The following is a 21,478-nucleotide window of genomic DNA, read 5'->3' as shown; positions in this document are numbered from 1 at the left end:
AGTTACAGGACCCATTCTAACTCAGGTTTGAGCTGGTCATTGTATCACTTCTGTACTATCCATCAGACTTATCTTTCTGCTGCTTAACTCAAACAGAGGGTATCTCTCAGGCTCTTCTGCCAGCCCCTTTGGTCAATAAGACTTGAAAAGGCAGCTTGAAAGGCAGGAACCTCTGCACTATTATCATCCCATCTTGAAGGGTTTAGTCTTTCCAAATCAGACCCAATGCATTTCTGGGACCCAGAGGTAGACATTATGCTACATCCACCTCATTTTTTTCTTTTCTTGAACTCTTGACACTTGCACCTGGAAGCCTTCAGTTACCTTAGAAAATAATTGCTTTTTCCTCTAATCACATTTTTAGGTAGAATTTGAGAAGATTTAAGTTCGGGACATTTCAACATAGAATACCAGAGGGATCTTAGAACCTAGAACATCAGAGGGATCTTAGAACCTAGAACATCAGAGTTGAAAGGGACCTTAGAACCTAGAATGTCAGAGCTGGGAAGAACCTTAGAACATAAATTTCAGAGCAAGAAATGGCCTTATTATGGGTTGCATCATTTAAACTCAGATCTTTTCTTTTCTATATAATTCTGTAATGCTGCTGCCTGGATCCCAGGATCTGAGATACTCCCAGAGAAGAGCAGGGAGTTCTTAGCTGTTTTGCCATAATCAGCATGGGTTTTTTTTTTTCGGAGATAATCCACTTTCTTCAGTGATTGTATCATAAAAAATCATGTATGGGCCAGGGGGTCCATTTCACTACATCCCACAAGAGAAATGTTTCCTCTTTCAGAATGATAGTCCTAGGAGCTCTTGGAAACCAAAGAACCTAGAGACCAGGTTCTCCTTTTCCTGGAATAAACCTGGTATTAAGTAGACAATTAAATTAGAAAGTATTAGGACTAGGAGGAAAGGAAAGACTGGAAAAACAAAACTTATTTACTAGATTGTAGGTTCCTGGAGGGGGAGGTCTTTGTCTTACACTTTTTTGCTTCCTCTGTAACACCTAGCCTAGGGTTTTGTGTATTTTAGTAAATTAAGTAGGTTTATTTATTTAGGTTTTAAGTTTTGTTTTCTGGAGCTCTGGGCTCCACGGATATTCATCCCTTCTCAGGGTTAAGGGTAGTTTTGCTTGGAAGCAGAAGCATGTACAAAAAGGAACCCTTAGGGAAAAGATTCTTAGCCATTTTTGTGTCATGGACCCCTTTTCTTGACTGGTAAACCCTATGTACAACTTCTCAGAATAATTTTTCTAAATGCCTAAAATAAATTATGTAGCCTTCAAAAGGAAACCAGTTATTGAAATGGTAACCAAAATATTAAAATGTCCAAAGTCATGGATTGCTCTTAAATTTCTCCATGGACCCTGCCTTTGAAGACCTTGAATCCTTTCTGGAGAAGGATTTGAAGGTTTCCTCCAAAAGATTAAGTGGGCAAAAGTTGGATGTCACAGGAATGGCTGTTGCTCAGTTCCCAGTAACAAAGGCTTCTCTGTCCCAGGGCCCAGTGTGAAAAGCATTTCAGCAATGAGTCTGGGGCTGACTCAGAGGGCTCTGAGAGTTGAGAGGAAAGAGGGAGGCTGATCTCTCATGGGGTGAATCGCCCTGGTGACAGTCACTCCTAAGCTTCCAGACTAGCATGGTCTGTCATATTCAGGAGTATAGATCTAGAAAAGACTTTGGAACACAAAATCACACTATAGTATAGATTTAAGGCTTGTGTCCATTTAAGTTCCTTCAGTGTTCCCATCCTCTTCCAGTATGAGGATTCCCCTTTGAAAAGAATGTTTTCATTTCATACTCACATTTTAATTCTTTTCTCCTTCTTCTACCCAGAGTATCATCTCTATAAGAGAATACAAGAGAAAACAAAGCAGTTCAGTAAACCTAACCAATACATAATAGAGTATAAGCAATGCTTTGTACCTGTAGTCTGCCACCTCTGCAAAGGAAAGAGGGAGGTGAGGTGCATTTTTTTAAAACCTCTCTTTGAGATCAAACTTGATCATTATTATAATTATGGAGTATTAAGGTGTTTTTAAAAATTTACGCTGTTATAGTGTATATTTTCACAGTTCTGATTATTTTTTATTACTTTTCATTAGTTCAGGTGTCTTCCCTTAATTCTCTTTATTTTTCGTATTCATCATCTCTTCTAGTATAGTAATATAGCATTACATTCATGTGCCATAATTTGTTTAGCCTCTCCCCAATTGATGGACATCTACTTTGTTTCTAGTTTATTGCTATTATAAAAGCTACATATATAGAACCTTTCACTTTTTGCCTTGGTTTATTTTTGGCCCAGTTTTGCCTAATATTGGGATCTTTGGAGAAAAGGGTCTAGATGTTGTGATCATTTAGCATAATGGAGACCCTTTTTTAGTATAAAAACAATTTCCTGATTCTCACAATAGTAGTAGCACTGTTGCTATTTGTTGGTGGAGAAGATACATATTGACATGCTACTTTGAATTTAGAATGCATTTAAATATGATTTATTAACCCCAATGACATCTATATATATTTGAAGAATGGAATTCATATAGGTGTAATAATTATTCAGCCTTTTAATTTAATAATTAATTTATATAAATTTATGTATTAATTTATATAAATAATTTAATAAATAGTTTTAATTTAATAAATAATTATTCATAATTATTCAGCCTTTTAGAATGTATGTTTGCTAAACAAAGATTAAAATGCTTGGTATATGAATATGAGCCTCTGTAAGGTCACAGAAGGAACCTGGCAGTTGCAGTTCTTGATCTCTTGACCCCTGGTGTCCATTGCCTAGTGCTTGTGAACTGCTAACCTAATCTAATTCCCTCATTTGATAGATGAGGAGAGAACACACAACTAACAAGCAGCAGAGCTGGAATTTGGACCTAGGTTATTTGGTTACCTCTAAAGGAGATTGTCAGAGTCAGAAGGTTCCATAGAACATAGAGCACAAAATGTTGGAGCTGTAAGAAGAGACCATAGAATATAGACTCACAGAATCTGTGTGATGCTGAAAGAATGGCTAGCTTTGGAGTTAGGCAACCTGGATTAAATCCTGGCTCTGCCACTTGATGCTTGTGTGACCTTGAGCAAATTATTTCACCCCTATGGGACAGTTTTCTTATTTATAAAATGAAGGAGGGAATGAGGGTGGATCTTCGAGCTCTTATCAAGGAACCTACAAAAACCTTCAAAGTTCATCTAGTTAAACCCTGAACAAGAATGTTTTCTACAACCTGTTCTGGGCAAGTTAGTGGTTATCCAAGCTGTATTGAAAGAGAGCCTCAGTCTATTCCATTTTTGGACATCTCTTAACTTCTAGGAAGTTGAATATAAATTGGCCTCTACTCTCTGGGGTCAATCAGAGCAAACTGAGTCCCTGTTCCACATACTTTTCAAGTATAAAAAACTGTAATCACATATTCTCTCTCCTCGCCCAATATCATAGTTCTGATAGAATAGCTCATGGAGCACAGAATGTCAGAACTGAGATGGTTTTAGGGGCACAGAATATATGTTTATGAGAATGACCTTAGAAAGATTGACCAATCTGGGAGTTCTGAACTTGGTCTGTGTGATTATTTTTTAAAATATGCTTTAAAAATAAATTTTAAGCAGTAATTTTTTGATGTTCTTTCCCTCCACATCTCCCTTCCACTGAAGAATTAGTATATTTCAATATAGCTATCTTTGTAATCCTAGGTATCTCATTATTATACATTTACAACCCTTAATTTGAGAAAGGATCATGACAAAAATTCCTGGGCTAGGCCAGCACTTTTGTCTTAGAGCAAAGGAGGTTAAAGACAGAGATGAAGTAACATGTTGAAGGTTACCCTTCAAATCAGTAATACAGACTTTTGGAGGAGAGCCCTGGGGCTCTGTAAGAATTTTTCCTGAGTACAGCCCTTATGCATAGCTATTGACTAGCTACATATAGTTCTGGTCTTGTGTCCTAGGAAGGAGAGATGTGGTATAAGAGAACCTTGGAGAATACTATCCTAAAGGATATCTCCCACTGAAGTTTGAAATTCCTCTGTGGAAGATTATCATAGATTAGGAAAGGACTTTTAGAGTCCAAGTCCAACCTCACTTACAGATGAGGAAACTGAGGTCCAGATAGTTTAAATGACTTTCCTGGGGCCACACAACTAGCAAGTATCTGAAATAGGATTTGAATTCAAGGTCTTGATTCAAGGTTTTCCCGATCTATCATACCATGCTGTTTTGGTTCATTTCTTCTGTAACATCACTGTGCCTTCAGTTAGGGCATATTGTTTTTGTGTGTGGGGAAAAAAGATTTTTAGGTAGGACACAGTTGTTTATGTATATTTGTGTGTGTGTGTGTGTGTGTGTGTGTGTGTGTGTGTGTGTGAGAGAGAGAGAGAGAGAGAGAGAGAGAGAGAGAGAGAGATGGAGTTGGGGTCATGGCATTTAAGAAGGTGGATCCACATACTTGTAGTTTGTTTGCTTGGAGCTTTCTGGATGAATAACAGAGAAAAGGCTAAGAACAGAAGGGGACAAGAGGTGGGTGTGGTGGTGTTGGGAATTGATGATAAAGAAGACAAAATCAAGGAGAGTGAAATGGAGGGGGGAGGATATGGGGTAGCCAGGGGGTCAAAGAGATTCATGCTGCTTCACCCCAACAACATCTCACTCCATTATTTATCCTCATACCAGGATCCTTCATCCATCAGTCAAGGAGATGGCTTCTGGCCAAGATACTGTTCACAGCTCTGCCTGGCCTGTGCTGACTCCCAGCTCCCCAGCTTTCTCTCCGTGTGTTAAGTCTTTGTTGCTACTTAGCACCAGCTGCCACAGACACTAAAATTCCACAGTTGCTTTTTTTCTTTCAAAGGTTCAGAACTCCATGAAGTCATGGTACCTTAAGAGTCATCCAGTGTCAGAGTTGTAAGTGTCTTGATAATCTAGAACCCAGAATGACAGATCTGGGAGAGGGAGACCTGAGCATGGAAAAAACAACTAGATCTGGATAAAGGATAGAAGGCTGGGGAAAGAGTACAATACTATTTAGAGTTAGGAGACTGATGCTTACTTACTGGAGCAAGTGATCTGTTTCTCTGATTCTTCTTTTGGAAAATGGGGATAATAACCTCGTGTTCTCATAGGAATGTTGAAAAGAAAGTGCTTTATAAACTTTAGAGTGCTCTATATATGTGGGTTATTTTTTATATTGATGAATATTAGAGTGACTCAGGAGACCCTTAAATGATGAATAAGGATCTGGAAAGGCCTTAGAAATAGAGCATGGGATATAACTAGTAAAGAACTTAGAACATTAAATGTTAGAGGGGAGATGATCAATTCTTACCTTTTCATGTTACAGATGAAAAACTATGATACAAAGAGGCAGTGCTAATATGCTCCTAAATCATTAAATTGGTTAGTGGCAGAACTGGGATTAGAATTTCCCAGTTCAGCAATCTTTTCCTTTACTCTAATTGCTACCTTTTTCCCTGGCTCTATTCTCAAGACTTGGGGTTCTGGTTAGATCTAACTCTTGGTAGGTTGACTTTACAGGCAATTAAATGAATGACACAGTGGCTAGGCCTGGATCAGGAGTTCAAATCCAGCCTCATATATTTCCTAGCTATGTGACTATGAAAATCACTTAATTTTTGTTGGCCTCAGTTTCTAAATGTAAAATGGGAATGACAATCACACCTTGCACCCACTGTTGTGATAATATCTATAAAGTACTTAGCATAGTACCTGACATATAATAGGCACTTAATAAATGCTTATTTCCTTCCTTATAATTACATGTAGAAACAATTTTTTGAAAAAATTTTCTGACATTTTACTGTTCAGATTTCTCCTTCCTACCTCAAGGTGGTAAATAGTCTGATAAAAGTTATACCATTGCTTTCATGCAATACAGATTTCCATATTGCTCATGCCATGACAGAAGACACATATCATAAATGTAAAGTGAAAGATAATGTGTTTTGATCCGATTCCAACAGTCCTTTCTTTGGCTGTAGACAGCATTTTTCATCATGAGTTCCTTGTAAATCTTGGAAGCTTGCTTTTCTGATAAATTATTTGAGCACTTTGCAGTTCTGTTACTGTGTACATTGCTTTCCTGTTTCAGCTCACTTCACTTTGCATTAGTTCATATAAGTCTGTCGAGATTTTTCTGATCTCATCCTGTTCATTTCTTATTCTGCAGACATATTCCATTACAACCACATACCATAATTTATTCCGCTGTTCTCTAATTAATGGAAACTCCTCCATTCTTTGACACTACAAAAAGATTTTTGTACAGGTAGGTCCTTCTTTTGACTTCAACTTTGATGGCAGCAAGTTACAGATGACCTTACTTCTTCTTTATAGAGTCTGTCCTCTATTTATGCCCTTAATCTCTTCCACACCCATCTCCTTTGTTCTCCCTATCTTCAATCTCTCCCATAAGGATTCCTTCTCCCACAGTCCACAAACTTATTTAGGATCAATCCTGAATTAAAAAATCACTTGATTTCCAAATCCATGAGCTATTGTCTTAAATTTCTTTTTTTCCCTGCCAAATTAATAATTTATACTTTTAGCCTCTACATCCATGCTACCAATTCATTTTTCTCTTGAAATCTGTTTTTTTTTCCCATCCTTTCCACTGAACAGAAATTACTTTAAGTCTTTTAACTGAATCCAGTGATTTTTCTCCCCTATCCACTTTCTCCTTGACTTCTAGCTTTGGTTCCTTGACCACTTTTCCAAGATTGCCTTACTTAAAAAAATTATTTTTGGATAATATTTTAACAAGTTGACTTGCTTTGTATTTTATTTTAATTAATTATTTTTTATTTTAACTTAATTACCTTGTTCTGGAAGGAGTCAAAGGCATCTGTGACACAAATAACAATCAAAGCTCCAGTATTACATATTCTCTATTGGATTTCTTTTTACTGCTATGGTTGTTCATTTTCAGTCTAATTTTTTGCCCCTTAAATATAAGTATTTCTGCTCTTTCCCTTCATAGTTCTGCCCAGGACCCTTTCCTCTCCCTTCCCCTCCCCAACTTTAATATTCTATGGATTGTTATATACAGTGTTTTTGTAGTTGAATTAAAAGCATTAGGCTGTAAGCTCCATCCTTACTTGTGCCCACCTGCCTAGGAGAAAGCTAATGGCTTATGGATATTTGGGTTGTTCTTATCTTCTATCTCTTTTAGTGCCTTTTATAGTGTAGGTACTTGTTGAAATGATATCACAGGATTTTTGATATGTTTAAAGTCATATTTGTAATGCAGAGATAATTTTGATGAACTCTAACACTGTCTGACCCCTGGCAGTGAGCACTTATCTCTTACTGTTATTATTTGTGTACATTTTGTCTCCCCTTCTAGATAGTAAGCTTCTTGAGGGTAGAGACTTTTATTTATTTTTGTATGACTTCCAGAGGGCAGCCAAGTGGTACGGTGAATAGAGAACCAGGGTTGGACTCAGGAAAACTTCAAATCTAGCCTTAAGACAACTAGCCATTTGACTTTGGGCAAGTCACTTAACCCAATATAGCTCAGTTTCCTCATCTATAAAATGAGTTGGAGAAGGAAATGGCAAACCAGTCTACTATCTTTGCCAAGAAAATCTCAAATAGGTCCCAAAGAGTTGGACATGACTGAAAAATGACCCATGAGTATCCCTGTCTTTTGTCAGACACCTCTTTTCTGCTCTCTGATTGACTCTGAAAAAAACCCAACAATGATCTCCCCCTCCCAGCACAGTCTTATAAAGCTCTTGAGTGAATGAATTTGTTTTCAAGTGGAAGTTTCTAGGAATGTGAGCCTCATTTGGGGAGATAAGATGGTACTCAACTCCTGTGGTATAGTGGGAAAAGCACTGGTCTTGGAGGCCAGTGGAGCTGCCATTGATGAGTTGTGTGACTTTGAATAGATCATGTTTTCTTTTTGAGCCTCAATTTCCTACTCTGTAATGTGAGATAGTTGGATTGGGTGATTAACTTTAGAGTCTCTTCCAATCTTGTATTCTGGGATCCTGGGAAATAGAGGAGCTTTAGTTGTCATTGTACATGGTACACTTGGGGCCAGATTTCCCATCATCCTACTTGCAAATTGGACTGAAAAAGAAGAACCAATGGCTCTGACATTTTAGGAAAGGAATTAGTTTCTTTGCTCCCTGAGGAACCGTATATGTGCAGCTTGGGAGTTTCAAGTGGCCAGTGCATCTCTATTAGTGTGGTTTAAATGAAGAGCTAAATTATATTGTTTAAAATAACTTCTCTTTCAAAGCTGGGCTTAGATCTGACTTTTCTTAAGTATAAAATTCCTAGAGTTCTACTCTTTGTTAGTGTTGAAGTTTCTTTGTGTTTTCTGTGTGTGTGTGTCAGAGAGAGAGAGAGAGAGAGAGAGAGAGAGAGAGAGAGAGAGAGAGAGAGAGAGAGANGAGAGAGAGAGAGAGAGAGAGAGAGAGAGAGAGAGAGAGAGAGAGAGTGTTAGTTTTCCATAGTCAGTGGCCTTTCCCAATTCTTATTGGCTTGGGATCTATAACCACCCATATTTTTCCAACCTGGGCCAGTTTGCTTCTCCTTAGGCAGCCTTTTTTTGTTTTCTTTTGTTTTGTTAGCTTTAGCTAATATTTATCTAGAATTTACTGTGTGCCAGTTACTAAGTTAAGTGCTTCACAATTATTATCATCAATTGTTATCATTTGAACCTCCCCATTTTATAGTTAGGGAACCAAGGCAAACATGTTAAGTGACTTGCCTAGAGGCACACGGGTAGTAAATATCTGAGGTTGGATTTGAGCTCAGCTCTTCTTGATTCCAGGCCCAACATCTATTGCCAGCTCTTCTCCTTGGAGACTCACTTTAATTGGTTCTCAGATTGAGTGTGTATATCTGATTCCTGATTGGCTTTAGTCTTAGAGCAGGCAAGAAGCCTGGAACTCAAGCTCCCCTACCTCCCACTCTCCTCCACCTCTCTCACCAGTAGTATGATGGACTCTGGGCTTACCATGCCCCAACTCCCCTTCTAAATATTCCCTGACAGAATTGCTGTTGGTAGACCTTGGGATTAGCTATGGCTTCTTGGTAGGTTTTTGCAGTAGGGTAGGGCGTAGTATTATGAGCATTGAAAATTCTAGGCAGGAGACAGGGTTTTTAGGTCTTCACTGTGCCCTTTTTATACCCATGAGACCTTGGATGACTTGTAACTTCACCAGGATTTGTTTTCTCTGAAACTTTCAGATCTCTTTGACTTATAATTCAATGATCCCCAAAGATTTCTAAGTCTTAGCATTGGCCCTTGCATTTAGGGAGGATAATATTGTCACCGTGGGCTGCTGTGAGGAAGACTTTACATGTGAGCTATTATTTTTCTCTGTGCCTCTTCCTTTGTCTGGTAATCCCACATGGTATAAATATTCTGTGTTGTGCCCTAGCATCTCCCTCCTTCATGTCCCACCTTCCAAATGGGATGCAGATGGTGCTGCTTAGGGAGAATCTGCTCCTGAAATCCATTAGGTCTGGATCCCCCATCTTGCCTCTGTTCCTCCTCTCCTTAGCATATGCCAACTCTTGGCATTAGTGAAATCTTATTTCCAGACTTAGAGGGAAGTATACATGGACTGAACCTGCTTACTTCTGCTTATGGTCCTCTATTGGAATCAGGTACACTGATGAGGTTTGAATTTTAATCCCTGCTATTTGGAACCCTTCAAGACTTTGGGTCTCTAGTCCTCAAGGATTCCCTAGGCATTGCTGTTTACTTTGGTCTGGAAATTTTTCTGTAATATCCCTTAATATTATTCTGTTAGATCTTCCTGATGCCAGACCCTGAGTTGCCCAGGCATTTGAAGGCTTCCACAATGGACTTCCCAACTGCTTCTGTTTCCTAGTTTTATGCATAGCTGGATCAGACTCTAGTCTGTAGGGGGATTGTTGTATTTCCTGCTTTTTAGGGAGCTGCCAGTAAGGAGAGGCAAAATAATTTTCTTTTGAACCTGGAGAAGTTCTAAGAACTTTTGACTCATAATTCTGCATTTTTCCTATGGTCATATTAATTCTTTTCTTCTTTTGTTCAAAACCCTCAATCTTCTGTAAGGTAAGGTTCTAAGATTTGGCCAGGAATTGGTTCCAAGGAGAAGAGCAGTAAGGACTAGGCAATTGGTGTTGTGACTTCACAAGAACTAGGAAGTTTCTGAGGTCAGATTTGAAGCCAGGATCTCCTGTCTCCAGGCATAGCTCTAGTCACCTGCCTCCTCATACTAATTCTTGGTTGCTACATCTCATTGGGCTTTTCTTGGACTCTTAATTAAGGCTTAATAAGCTGTCTGCAAGAGACATAAAGAGAAGACTTCAGGGTTAGGAAGTTAACTCATGCTCTCCTTGGGTGGCTCTCCCTGAAATCAGATTGCTCTGTGTACTGTGCCTTGATTAACTGTGCAGAATTGAGCCTTTATTCACTTTTCCTTTTTAGAAAGTTTTATTTTTATGGTCATGCAAAACACACTTCCATATTGGGCATTGTTCTAAGAGTATACTCATATATAACCAAACCCCCAAATAAAACCATAAATACACTGATGTGAAAGTTGACTCTAACAGTTCTTTCTCTGGAGATGGAGAGCATTTCCAGTCATAAGTCTTTCAGGACTGTCCCAGATCAGTGCATTGCTGAGAGTAGCCAAGTTCTCACAGATAATTATTGTCCAATATTGATGTTATCCTGTACAGTGTAATCCCTGTTCTTATTTCACTCTGCATCAGTTCCTACAGATCTTCCTGGCTAAAAATATGTAATTACATGTAGAAACAATTTTTGACAATTAATTTCTGATATAGGTTATAGCAGAGCTTTCATACAATACATATTTCCATATTCCCCCATGTCATGACTGAAGACACATATCATACATACAGTAAAGTGAAAGATGGCATGCTTTGATCTGCAGTCAGTTCCTTCTTTGGCTGTGGATAGCATTTTTTATCATGAGCTCCTTGTGGATATTTTGGAAATTTTGCTGATAATAGTCCTTCATAGTTTATCATTGTACAATATTATAGTATACACAGTTGTTCTGGTTCTGCTCACTTCATTTTGCATCAGTAAATCTGTCTAGGTTTTCCTGAACTCATTCTGTTCATTTTTTAAAAGAAAACTTGTTTTTTATTACAGCCACATTTCACAATTTGTCCAGCCATTCTCCAGTTGATGGATACATTCTCTATATCCAATTCTTTGCCACTATAAAAAGAGCTACTAAAATTGTTTTTGTATAATTAAGCCCTTTTCCTTTATCTCTTATCTCTTTGGGATACAGACCCAGGGGTGGTATTGCTGGGACAAAGGCTATGCATAGTTTTATAGCTCTTTGAACCTGGTTCTATAATTGCTTTTCAGAATGATTCTATCAGTCACAGTTCCACCTGTAATGCATTCGTGTCACAATTTTTCCATGCCAACATTTGTTGTTTTCTTTTTTGGTCATAATACCACTCAGATAGGTTTGAGGTCTTATATTAGATTTGTTTATTTGCATTTCTCTAATAAATAACAATTTGGAACATTTCCACATATGACTGTGGAATATACTACTATGGAATGCAGTCTTGCAAACTTACTATGTCTTTTTTACAAAGATCATAGTTGCAAAATGTGGAGCACCTCATGCCAGTAATTTGCTTCCTGATGATTGATTTTTTTTGACCACAGAAAGAAAGAAAAACACAAGATGGCTTTTACTCAGTTGTAGTGCTGTATACTTCTCAGTGCTGAGGGCAATGGGTACTGAATATATTTAAATGCTAATTTAGCAGTTGATGCTTTAAATGTAAGAGCCTTTTCCAGGGATTGAAGGGGAGACATGAAAGGGATTATGCAATTTTTGACATATTCACTTTAAATGAAACCAAGAGTCAAGAAAAAGTTGAAGAATGGCTCACAGGCAAATAAAGGAATTAGAGGAGTTGGTTTTATTCTGCATATAAAAAGCAACAAGAAACATTTCTTGGGATCCTTGGTTATTTCATATTTCAGTGATCATGATAAGCTTTTGTAAAAAGACCACCAAAGTGATAATTACAGTTCATGGGCCAATATCTGTTGCAGAGTAAGAGATAGAACTGATTGATGGTAAGGACCCTCAGCCTTTATATCCTTTATGTCTTGAATGCTATTCTTTAATTCACATGGCTTCTATCCTTTCCTGTCTCTCCTCTGGACCCTTACTGGAGCCAGAAATAGCTTCTTTTCTTCTTCAAGCCTCTCTCCTTTTTCCACAATCTACCTGATTTTGATATTACTTTGCTCCTTCTTGTCTCAGATCAGTTACAGCCTCCTCTTTTTGGTATTTAAAGTCCTTTGCATTCTGACTACTCTTATTTTGCTTTTATAAGCTTATTATATATATATTACTCACTCTGTGTTCCAGTTAACCTGGTTTTCTCTATATTTTCATACCAGGCATCTTGTCCTCTCTCTCTCTGCCTTTCTACAATCCTGTCCTTGTACATTCCACCCTACACAAACCCCAGGGCTCCATCAAAACTCACTTTGTTGGATTCCTCCCAGATACTAGTGTAGCTCTGAAATCAACCTTTTATTTATTTACCTTGCATATATTTTGTGATTACATATTTGTGTAAATGTACATTGTGCTTCTCCCAATAGAATGTAAACTCCTTGAGGGTAGAGGCTATGTCATTTTTGTCTTTGTATGTCCAATCTGACAGATGGTAGGCATTTAATTAATGCTTGATTGAACATGGCAAGTACCAAATAATATCACAAATCAAGCTGATTCTAGACTAAGAGACAAGAAATTATTACTATTAAGAAATAACCATTGTGGGAATTATTTCTGAAGCTGATGTTTGTTAGACTGATGATTTTTTTTTTATAACAAAGTTAAAGAGTAAAGAATAAAAATGTGAAAAAGATAAATGAAGTCGAGACCTTCTTAGCCTAACCTGTATAAAGAGACTACTGACAACAGAAAAAGGGAAATGGATAAATGAACATTGACAGAGCCTTTCATCATTTCCTAAAGAAGTTTACCTAATGTAAAGCAGTTGCCAAAATGAGGACGACATAAGAGTCTTGGAATTTCTAAAGTCAGCAAAAACTTTGTCTTGTCAAGCAAAGGGAAGACACCCAAGAGCTAGGCTAGTCAACTCCTTCATAAAACCTTTCAGAGGAAGATGGAATAATATACAAACACAATTGCTTTATAAAATAGTGAGAAACAGTGGAGAGAGCTAGAGATCCAATTGCTAGATAATTTCCAGGGCATTTAAGAATTAAATGAAAAAATAAAATTGGAAGCAGTTAAAGAGTAAATTAAAAAAATAGTTTATAACTATGTGAAAAACAATGATAATACTCAACATACTAAAATTTCTAGAATGCAGCAAAAGCAAACTTATATTCCATATATTAACATAAAATAGAACATGAGAATTAATCGAATATGTAATTGCAAAGTCTTTATGCAACTTGATTTTAAAAATCACAAGAAATAAAAAATTGTCAAGAAGCTATCATGACAAAATTAAAAAGAAATAGATTAATTACCAAAAAGGTTCAAAGTTAACAAAATGCCATATAGAATTCTTAATCCAATTTAAAAAAAGGAACTTGAATCAGCTAAAGGAACTACTGAAAAGTGGGAAAAAAACTCCTTATTTTTAAATTTAAAATTTTGATTTTAATTGAAAAAAATTCACATAAAAGGTAAATTATAGGAAAATTCATTCAGAATTTTAAAGAAAACATCACAATTCTTTCATGAGACATAGTCCTATTTATAGGCCAGAATCTATTAAATTTTTATTTTATTTATTTTATTTTTAATTTAATTGATTAACTTAGAAAATTTTTCCATGGTTACATGATTCATGTTCTTTCTCTCCCGTCCCCCCCACTCCCGTAACCAGTGCACAATTCCACTGGGTTTTACATGTGTCATTGATCAGTACCTATTTCTATATTATTGATATTTGTACTAGGGTGATCGTTTAGAGTCTACATCCCCAATCATATCCCCATTGACCCATGTGATCAAGCAATTGTTTTTCTTCTGTTTCTACTCCCACAGTTCTTTCTCTGGATGTGGATAATGATCTTTCTCACAAGTCCTTCAGAAATGTCTTGGATCATTGCATTGCTGCTAGTAGAAAAGTTCATTACATTTGATTGTGCCACAGTATAGCCATCTCTCTGTATAAATTTCTCCTGGTTCTGCTCCTTTCACTCTGCATCAATTCCTGGAGGTTGTTCCAGTTCACCTGGAATTTGTCCAGTTCATTATTCCTTTTAGCACAAGAATCTATTAAATTTTAAATAAAATCTTGGCAAAAGAAAAACTTTGCAAAATTGTTTTCTTCAAGTTAGAGTTATAACAGGGATGTGAGAATAATGGTTAAAAACCATTTTCAAACTATATGATTATTATAGATGAAGAAAAAGCCATTGACAAAGCACAACTTTCTTTTATGCTAAAAACCCCACAAAGTCCATGCAATTTTAATAAGATAGAAAGTTATCTAAAACCCAAAGAAAGCATTATGTGCACTGAGGAAATACTTGAAACTTTCCCAATAAATATAAGAGTAAAATAAAATACTCTTTTCCTTGAAGTTATTTCACATAGTTCTGGAAATGCTACTAATAGCAATAAAATGAGAAAGTAATTTAACCCTAAAGATAAGCAAAGAATAGATAAACTGACTTGCTCAGAAAGTTCTAGGATATCTGGGAAGAAACTATTTTAACTTTTGAAACTATGTTACAAAATAAACCTACAAAAATCAATAGTATTTCTATTTAGCAATAACAGAATCCAGGAAGAAATAATAGAAAGCGAAGCCTCATTTATAATAGCTACAATATGCATAAATATCTGGGAACAAATCTACCAAAGTACATTTTATACTTTTATGGATACAATTACAAAATACCCCTCAAGGAAATAAAGATTCATTGCTCATGACTGGACTGTGTCAGTGTAATAAAAATGACAATATTACTAAAATTAGTTTACACATTTGGTTCTATATCAATCAAACCACTAAGGGGATCTTTTACAGAATTAGACAAAATAGTTTAATAATGAGAATATAAAGGGAAATAATTTGATACTGGTTAAAAAGTAGGTCAGTGGGACAGACTAGATAAGGAAAAAAAAAGAAATAATTGAATTCAGTGTTTGATAAAAAGTATGCCAATCAGAACACCAAAGGAATATGTAATAGAGCTAGATAAAATAGCAACAAATCAATTGGAGGAATAAAAGATCAAGAATACTAATGGAAATAATTTTTAAAGGAAATGGGGATTACACAATCTTTGGACAGTTATTTTCAGCTTTTTGGGAGGAAGTCATGAACTCCTTTTCGTAAACAAGATTAATATAAGTAAGATAAGTCTAATGGAAAAAAATCTTGGATAAGGGCCAAATGTGATTTCCTAATAGATAAGTAATAAAAGGATATGAACAGTTTACAAAGGATTGCAAATATGAATAATCACATGACAGTGTTCCATAGAACCAATAAATACAATAGCAATCAAATAAAACTTCAAGTTTCACCTTATCTTTAGTAAATTGGCAGAGTTAACAAAAGATGGGAATAGTTATTAGCAAAAAACTAATTTTATTTTCCCCCAATTACATGTAAAAAAAAATTTCCAATGTTTTTCAAAGAATATTGAGTCTCCTCACTCACACCCCATGCTCTTATAGATTTTACAGTGTGCAATCATGTAAAATCTTTTCCCATATTAATCCTTCTGTGGAAGGAAACTCCAAAAAAAAAAAAAAAAGGGAGGGGGAGTTTGCTTTCATATGGATTCAGAGTTTATATTAATAGGAAAAGATAAGCAAACTAATGCCTTGTTGATGGAGCTGTGAATTGTTCTAGCCATTCTGGAAAGCAATTTGGAATTATGTGGAGGCTAAAAAAATGATTAAATTGTCCATACATTTGGCATCAGAGGATCCATATACCTCAAGGAGGATAATACTTTTTGTTAAAGCAGAACTGAAAATAAAGTAGATGCTAGTGAAGTGGGGAAATAGCTAACCAGGCTGTGGTTAAGTAAATGTCATGGAATATTACTATAGTAGCATAAAACTAAAAACAAAGTTTATTCCCATTAGTTGGGGAATGGTGACCAAACTGTGGTGGGTGAATGTAAAGAGAAGTACAGTGAGAAACAAGGAGACTGATGAATAAAAAAAGAGGAGAATTGAAAAGATATGAACTATGAAAAATGAGAAACAGGAAAACAGTATACAAAAATGTGAATAGAACAGCAATTAGCATAAAAGTAAATGTTAAGGAATCATAAGGATCAAGTTTGGTCCTAAAGAAGAGTTAAAAAAGGGTAGTTCCCACTTTTCTTTGCAGAGATCTGTGTTCCATGGATGTGGAATACTGGTTAATTATCTTTGTCTTTGAAAGAGAGAGGAAAAATTACTTTGGAAATATATGTGATATAAAAGCAAAAAATGCTAAAAAAATTTACTTAAAAGGGAAAAAATTGAATGAAATGGGGAGGAGAGACAATAAATAGACAAAACTCTGTCATATATAATTGCTGTGTTTGGACTAGATTGGTGTATGTGAAGTAGATTTAGTGGCCATTGAGTTAAAGGTTAAAGGCTCAAATTATGTTAAAAAGAGGAAGTAATAATTCTTATTACTAAAAAAAGGCCCTATAAAATATCAATAATTAGATATTGCTATTTTCCATGACAATGAAATCTTTGAGAACAATCATTTGAGGGCATCCTTGAGAATGGAACAGGCAAGCAAATTATTATTATTTTCATTTTTCTTATAAAAATACAAATCTTTTAAAGCGACTGTAGGAATGTTAAGCATTCATTTACATAGAAAATTTAAAGGAAAATACATATTATGACCTCATCATATCAATATTCATATCCAAGAAAAGATAGGTACATTTCCTAATTCTTACATTTATTTAAAAATTTATTTTATAAAATATATTCTTGCTTTTTCTTATTTTATATCAATAGTTATTGCACTAATTTATCCTTTCACATTTAGTCATCCTTTCACATTTATCCTTCCACTTCCACTCTAACCAAAGAGACATCCCTTATTACAAAGTTAAACAAAATCAATCAACGTGGTGATGATGTCTAACAAGGTGTGCAACATTTAGCATTCATTCAATGGAAGTAAGTTGCTAACCACAGACTACAATAGATCACCTAAGACTGAAAGGAACACAACTTGTACAGTTCCACTGGACTAAATATTGTTGTCTAGAAAAAAGAGTTTGGCACAAAATACTGTTTTTTCTGTCTAACAAAGTCTCTCTTTTATGTATATGTTAAAACCATGAGATTTCTTTTTTTATTTTTTAAAAATTAAAAAAATGTATTTTATTGATTATGAAAAATTTTCCATGGTTACATGATTCATATTCTTTCCCTCCCCTCCTTTCTCCCCTTTCCCATAGCCAACGTGCAATTCCACTGGAAAACCATGAGATTTTTTGAAAAATAGTAACAATAACTTTTTTATCCTCTGATTATAATTATAAAATAAAACATAAAAACATGGGGACATATGCTTGTCAAAGGTGTTTGCCACTGTTATGGCAGATGTCTAGCTCATAGTCCAAATTGAAGGAGTCTATGTAGGATGGGAGTTTATGAATTAGATTCTGCTGATTACATCAAGCCTTTTAGCATGTTATAGAGCCTCTTAAATGAAAGCCATAACAACTTAAAAGTGTTTGGCCTAGTTATCTACTCTGGAAAAGCTTAGTAGATGAACCTTAGCTACTATATGGGCCATGACATGCAGTTGGATAGATCACCCAAGAGCAGTGTTTCCCAGACTTTTTTGGCCTACTGCCCCCTTTCCAGAAAAAATATTACTTAGTCCCCTGGAAATTAAATTTAAAAAATTTTAATAGCAATTAATAGGAAAGATAAATGCACCTGTGGCCATCACCACTTCTCTGGATGGCTGCAGCACCCACCAGGGGGCGATAGTGCTCACTTTGGGAATCACTGACCCAGTGTCAGTCTGTCAGTATGCATAACTTGGAAAGACAGTACTTCTGGACAAAAGGAGAAGAGGAGGGCAGATCAGACCTTTGGAAATTTGTTCAATTCTAATTAATTACTTCAATATTCTCCCTGAAAAATATCCATCTTTTTAACATTAATATTCTTCTGATGACACTGTGTGGCTGGAAATCATAGAATATCAGTCTCTGATGTTGGGGGTTACCCAGAGAGCAATGGGGAAGCACATGGTGGGCATGAGTGGTCTGTAACATATTACCAGTAATGAATTGTGCAGCAATGGTGTGGTAGAAAATGTCCTCAGGATGTTATGTGATTGAAAAAGGAGTCAGATTGCATCCAGAACCTGAGCATTACTATCTATGTGACATAAAGAGATACTTAGCAGGCCTTTCAGGATGTAGAAGAGACATCTAATGCAGTGTTGAAGTATAGTTGCCGGAAACCACTCTGCCTCAGTTTCTCCTTCAGCAAAAAAAGGAACCTTGATTGATCAACAAACGATCAATTTGTCAAGCACCAGATATGCTGAGTAGTAGTGTTTGTCCACTGTCCATGGACCCAAATGAATTCCAACTTTGACATGTTTCCCCATTTGTAGAATATAGTACCTGCACTATCTCTTTCTATTTTGTAAGGAAAATACTTTAAAAGAAATGATATTTTACTTTTTTTCCCAGTCAGTAAACTAGTTCTTCTCTCTTCCCCCACCTTGAGAAGAAGAGAAAAACAAAACCTACTTTATATACATATGTAGTCAAATGAAACAAATTTCTGCACTGGCCTTGTCCAAAAAAAAGTGTCTTCTGTTCACTATGCTACCTAGCTTCCCCCATATGATTCATTCTATGCTTAAATTTGATATTAAATTTTAAAAGGAATAATATTATTATTAATATTATTAATAATTTAAGTGCAAAAAGTAAAATGCATGACTTAAAAGGAAGCCAATTATATTAAAATAGCTATGAAAACTAAAGAATTCATGGCATCCTAGTTAAGGGCCTCTGCTATAGATGACCAGTTTGTATATCCAAGACACTGAAGATGGATAATGATTTGGGTTCAGATTGGCATTTAGGAAATTGCTTAGTTCTTTCAGTAATCCCAAATTGCTTCCTAATATCTCCCCACATCTTTTTTAACACTAGTGTTCTCGCATTGATGCTGTGTGCTTGTGATCTCATAATGCTTCCTTCAGTAAAACCATGTTGTGAGTGACTGGAGCCAGTGAAGTGGGATGAGTGTAAATCTGCTATAACAGTGGTGCCAAATACAAACAGAAATGGATTTGTCCTCATGCATATTGACTTAGAAAACTACAAATTAATTTTAGCTATGTTTTATTGTGTTTTTATAAACATTTTCCAGTTATATTTTAATCTGGTTAGGATTACACTAGGGAGTTTTGTTGAGGTGATTTTGATCCCTCTGATTTTTAGTGTATTTTCAACATAATTTATATGTGAGAAATGGGGTACAGGATATCTAGGTGCTCTGTTCATGCAAGAGATAAGGCACCTCTAGTTAGTGATATCCATGAAGAGTAAGTCTCCTGGAGTATTGAGGGTATCATCTATGGAGGATCTTAGGGAAATGTACCAGGATAAAAATAGGCAGATAATTTATGATCCCACTTCTGTGTCCTTGGGTGATTCACTTAACGTCAATGGTCCTCAGTTTCCTCCACTGTTTAATAAAGAGATGATACTACTGTAGAACCCGTAAGGTCCCTTCTTAATCTAAACCTAGGGTTCTTTGATCCCATGATTCATTGATGGAGAAAATACTGACAACGATGACATTGTTGATGTGTTTTTAAAAAATGAACTTAAAAATCTACTTCCAGTGTCCGCTACGAATAATTAAGTAAGACTGTTGTAGTTTCAGGAGCCTTGGTTATTAAATCTTCTTTCCTTTGGGTCTTTGTTACTTAGCTAATATTAGATCTTAATTACAGAAAATACAAATATTAGTAACCTTTTCCAATTTTGGTTTACCTCTAGAAATCCTGTAAACAACTAGTGTTTGTTGTGTCAAATTTCACAGTTTTTGAATGGCAAGATAGCAAATCACTATCAAGCAAGCTAGCTTCTGCTACTCTAAAAGGTTTTCATTAGATAATAAGACCTTAGTCTCAGGCATGAAAAGAATGGCATATTGTGAAGAATTTTGATTCTATACCTGCTTTATTGGACAATACCATTGCTAAACATCATTTCTGAGGTGTTCCAGGTGAGGGGGGCTTCCTCTTGAAGTGGAGCACAGAAGTATCTAAAATTTAGGGGCCTTTTGAGTCTTTTTGAGTCTTATAAAAACATTATACCAATGTTTTTAAATGGATAAGAAGATATGATTACAAAAGGAGCTTATGATGTTGAATTAGTTCTCAACATATGTATTTATAAAAAAGTTCTCAGACTTCTAAGTTAAGGACCCCCTCTTCAGACAATACTAGTGAATTATTAAAGTATCAGAGGGTCACAGTGCCTACTACAGCTTCTTGGAGCCACCAGTGAGAGTTGAAATGAAAGGTAGACCCCAAGGAGAGATGAGCAGTCCTGAAAAGGGCTGGGCAAGCCCTAACACCTCATATACCTTATAGATATCACAGTAAAACAATATACATATCTATCACTCTCTCTATCTGTCATGCATATATATTGTGCAGAAAGAATTTCATCCCCCCCCCAACTTTGATAACCAATCCCATTCTCTACATGATAAAATGGTTTGGGTGGAGCCCACCTAGGTCTATTTTTGGCTAAGAACTTCCAGGAGCAGGCAGGAGAAGGGACGGAGACTCTTACAAGGCTGAGTTACACATGGTCAGACAGAATTAGAGTAAGAGAATTTAAATCTATGCTTATCCTTCTTTTCTATTTAAAGTGATTATTAATAAACTTTATAAAAAATAAGAACGTGGTAGATATTAACTTTAAACCTAAAAGAATGGCAACCATGAAGGGATTGGTGAGAAATCCACCCCCCTCCATGTGATTTCCCCCACAACCCTATTTTCTAGCTTAGATGAGGGTGGAGTGTTGGAGAAAGGAACCAAAAACTTGAGTTTTTGTACACCTGGTTTAGGCAGAGCTGCACCAAAAATCCACGTGAATACGGGCAGCTCTGGGACCCAGCCAGAACTCCTTCCCAGCCCCCTGCACCTCCCCCGCCAAACCCGTGAAAGGCTACCCCTGGTCCTAGCTCCCGCTGCCAGGGAGCAGCCTGCTTAGCACAGGGAACAGCCGGTCCAAAACACACAGTAAACTAACCCAGGGAGTGCTTCCTGGCCGTGCAGGGGGAAGGGGGTAAACGGAAAAGGAAAGAAATAAGATTCTTTCTCTTGTTAATCAGGCCCAGGTGGAGGAATCAACTCATTAGCCAATGGAAGATGCCAAATGGGACCCACAT

The 21,478-nt window shown here is 36.3% G+C and overlaps 1 protein-coding gene across 1 annotated transcript in view; it reads left to right on the top strand.

Annotated features, from left to right (window-relative positions):
* The window catches only part of PREX1 (phosphatidylinositol-3,4,5-trisphosphate dependent Rac exchange factor 1), a 230,217-nt gene that overhangs the window by 16,610 nt on the left and 192,129 nt on the right, over positions 1–21,478 (top strand). The gene's annotated exons all lie outside the window — the stretch shown is intronic.

The sequence above is a fragment of the Gracilinanus agilis genome, chromosome 2, assembly GCF_016433145.1.
Source record: "Gracilinanus agilis isolate LMUSP501 chromosome 2, AgileGrace, whole genome shotgun sequence".
Classification (NCBI taxonomy): Eukaryota; Metazoa; Chordata; class Mammalia; order Didelphimorphia; family Didelphidae; genus Gracilinanus; species Gracilinanus agilis.
This window is presented reverse-complemented; position numbering and strand designations above follow the sequence as displayed.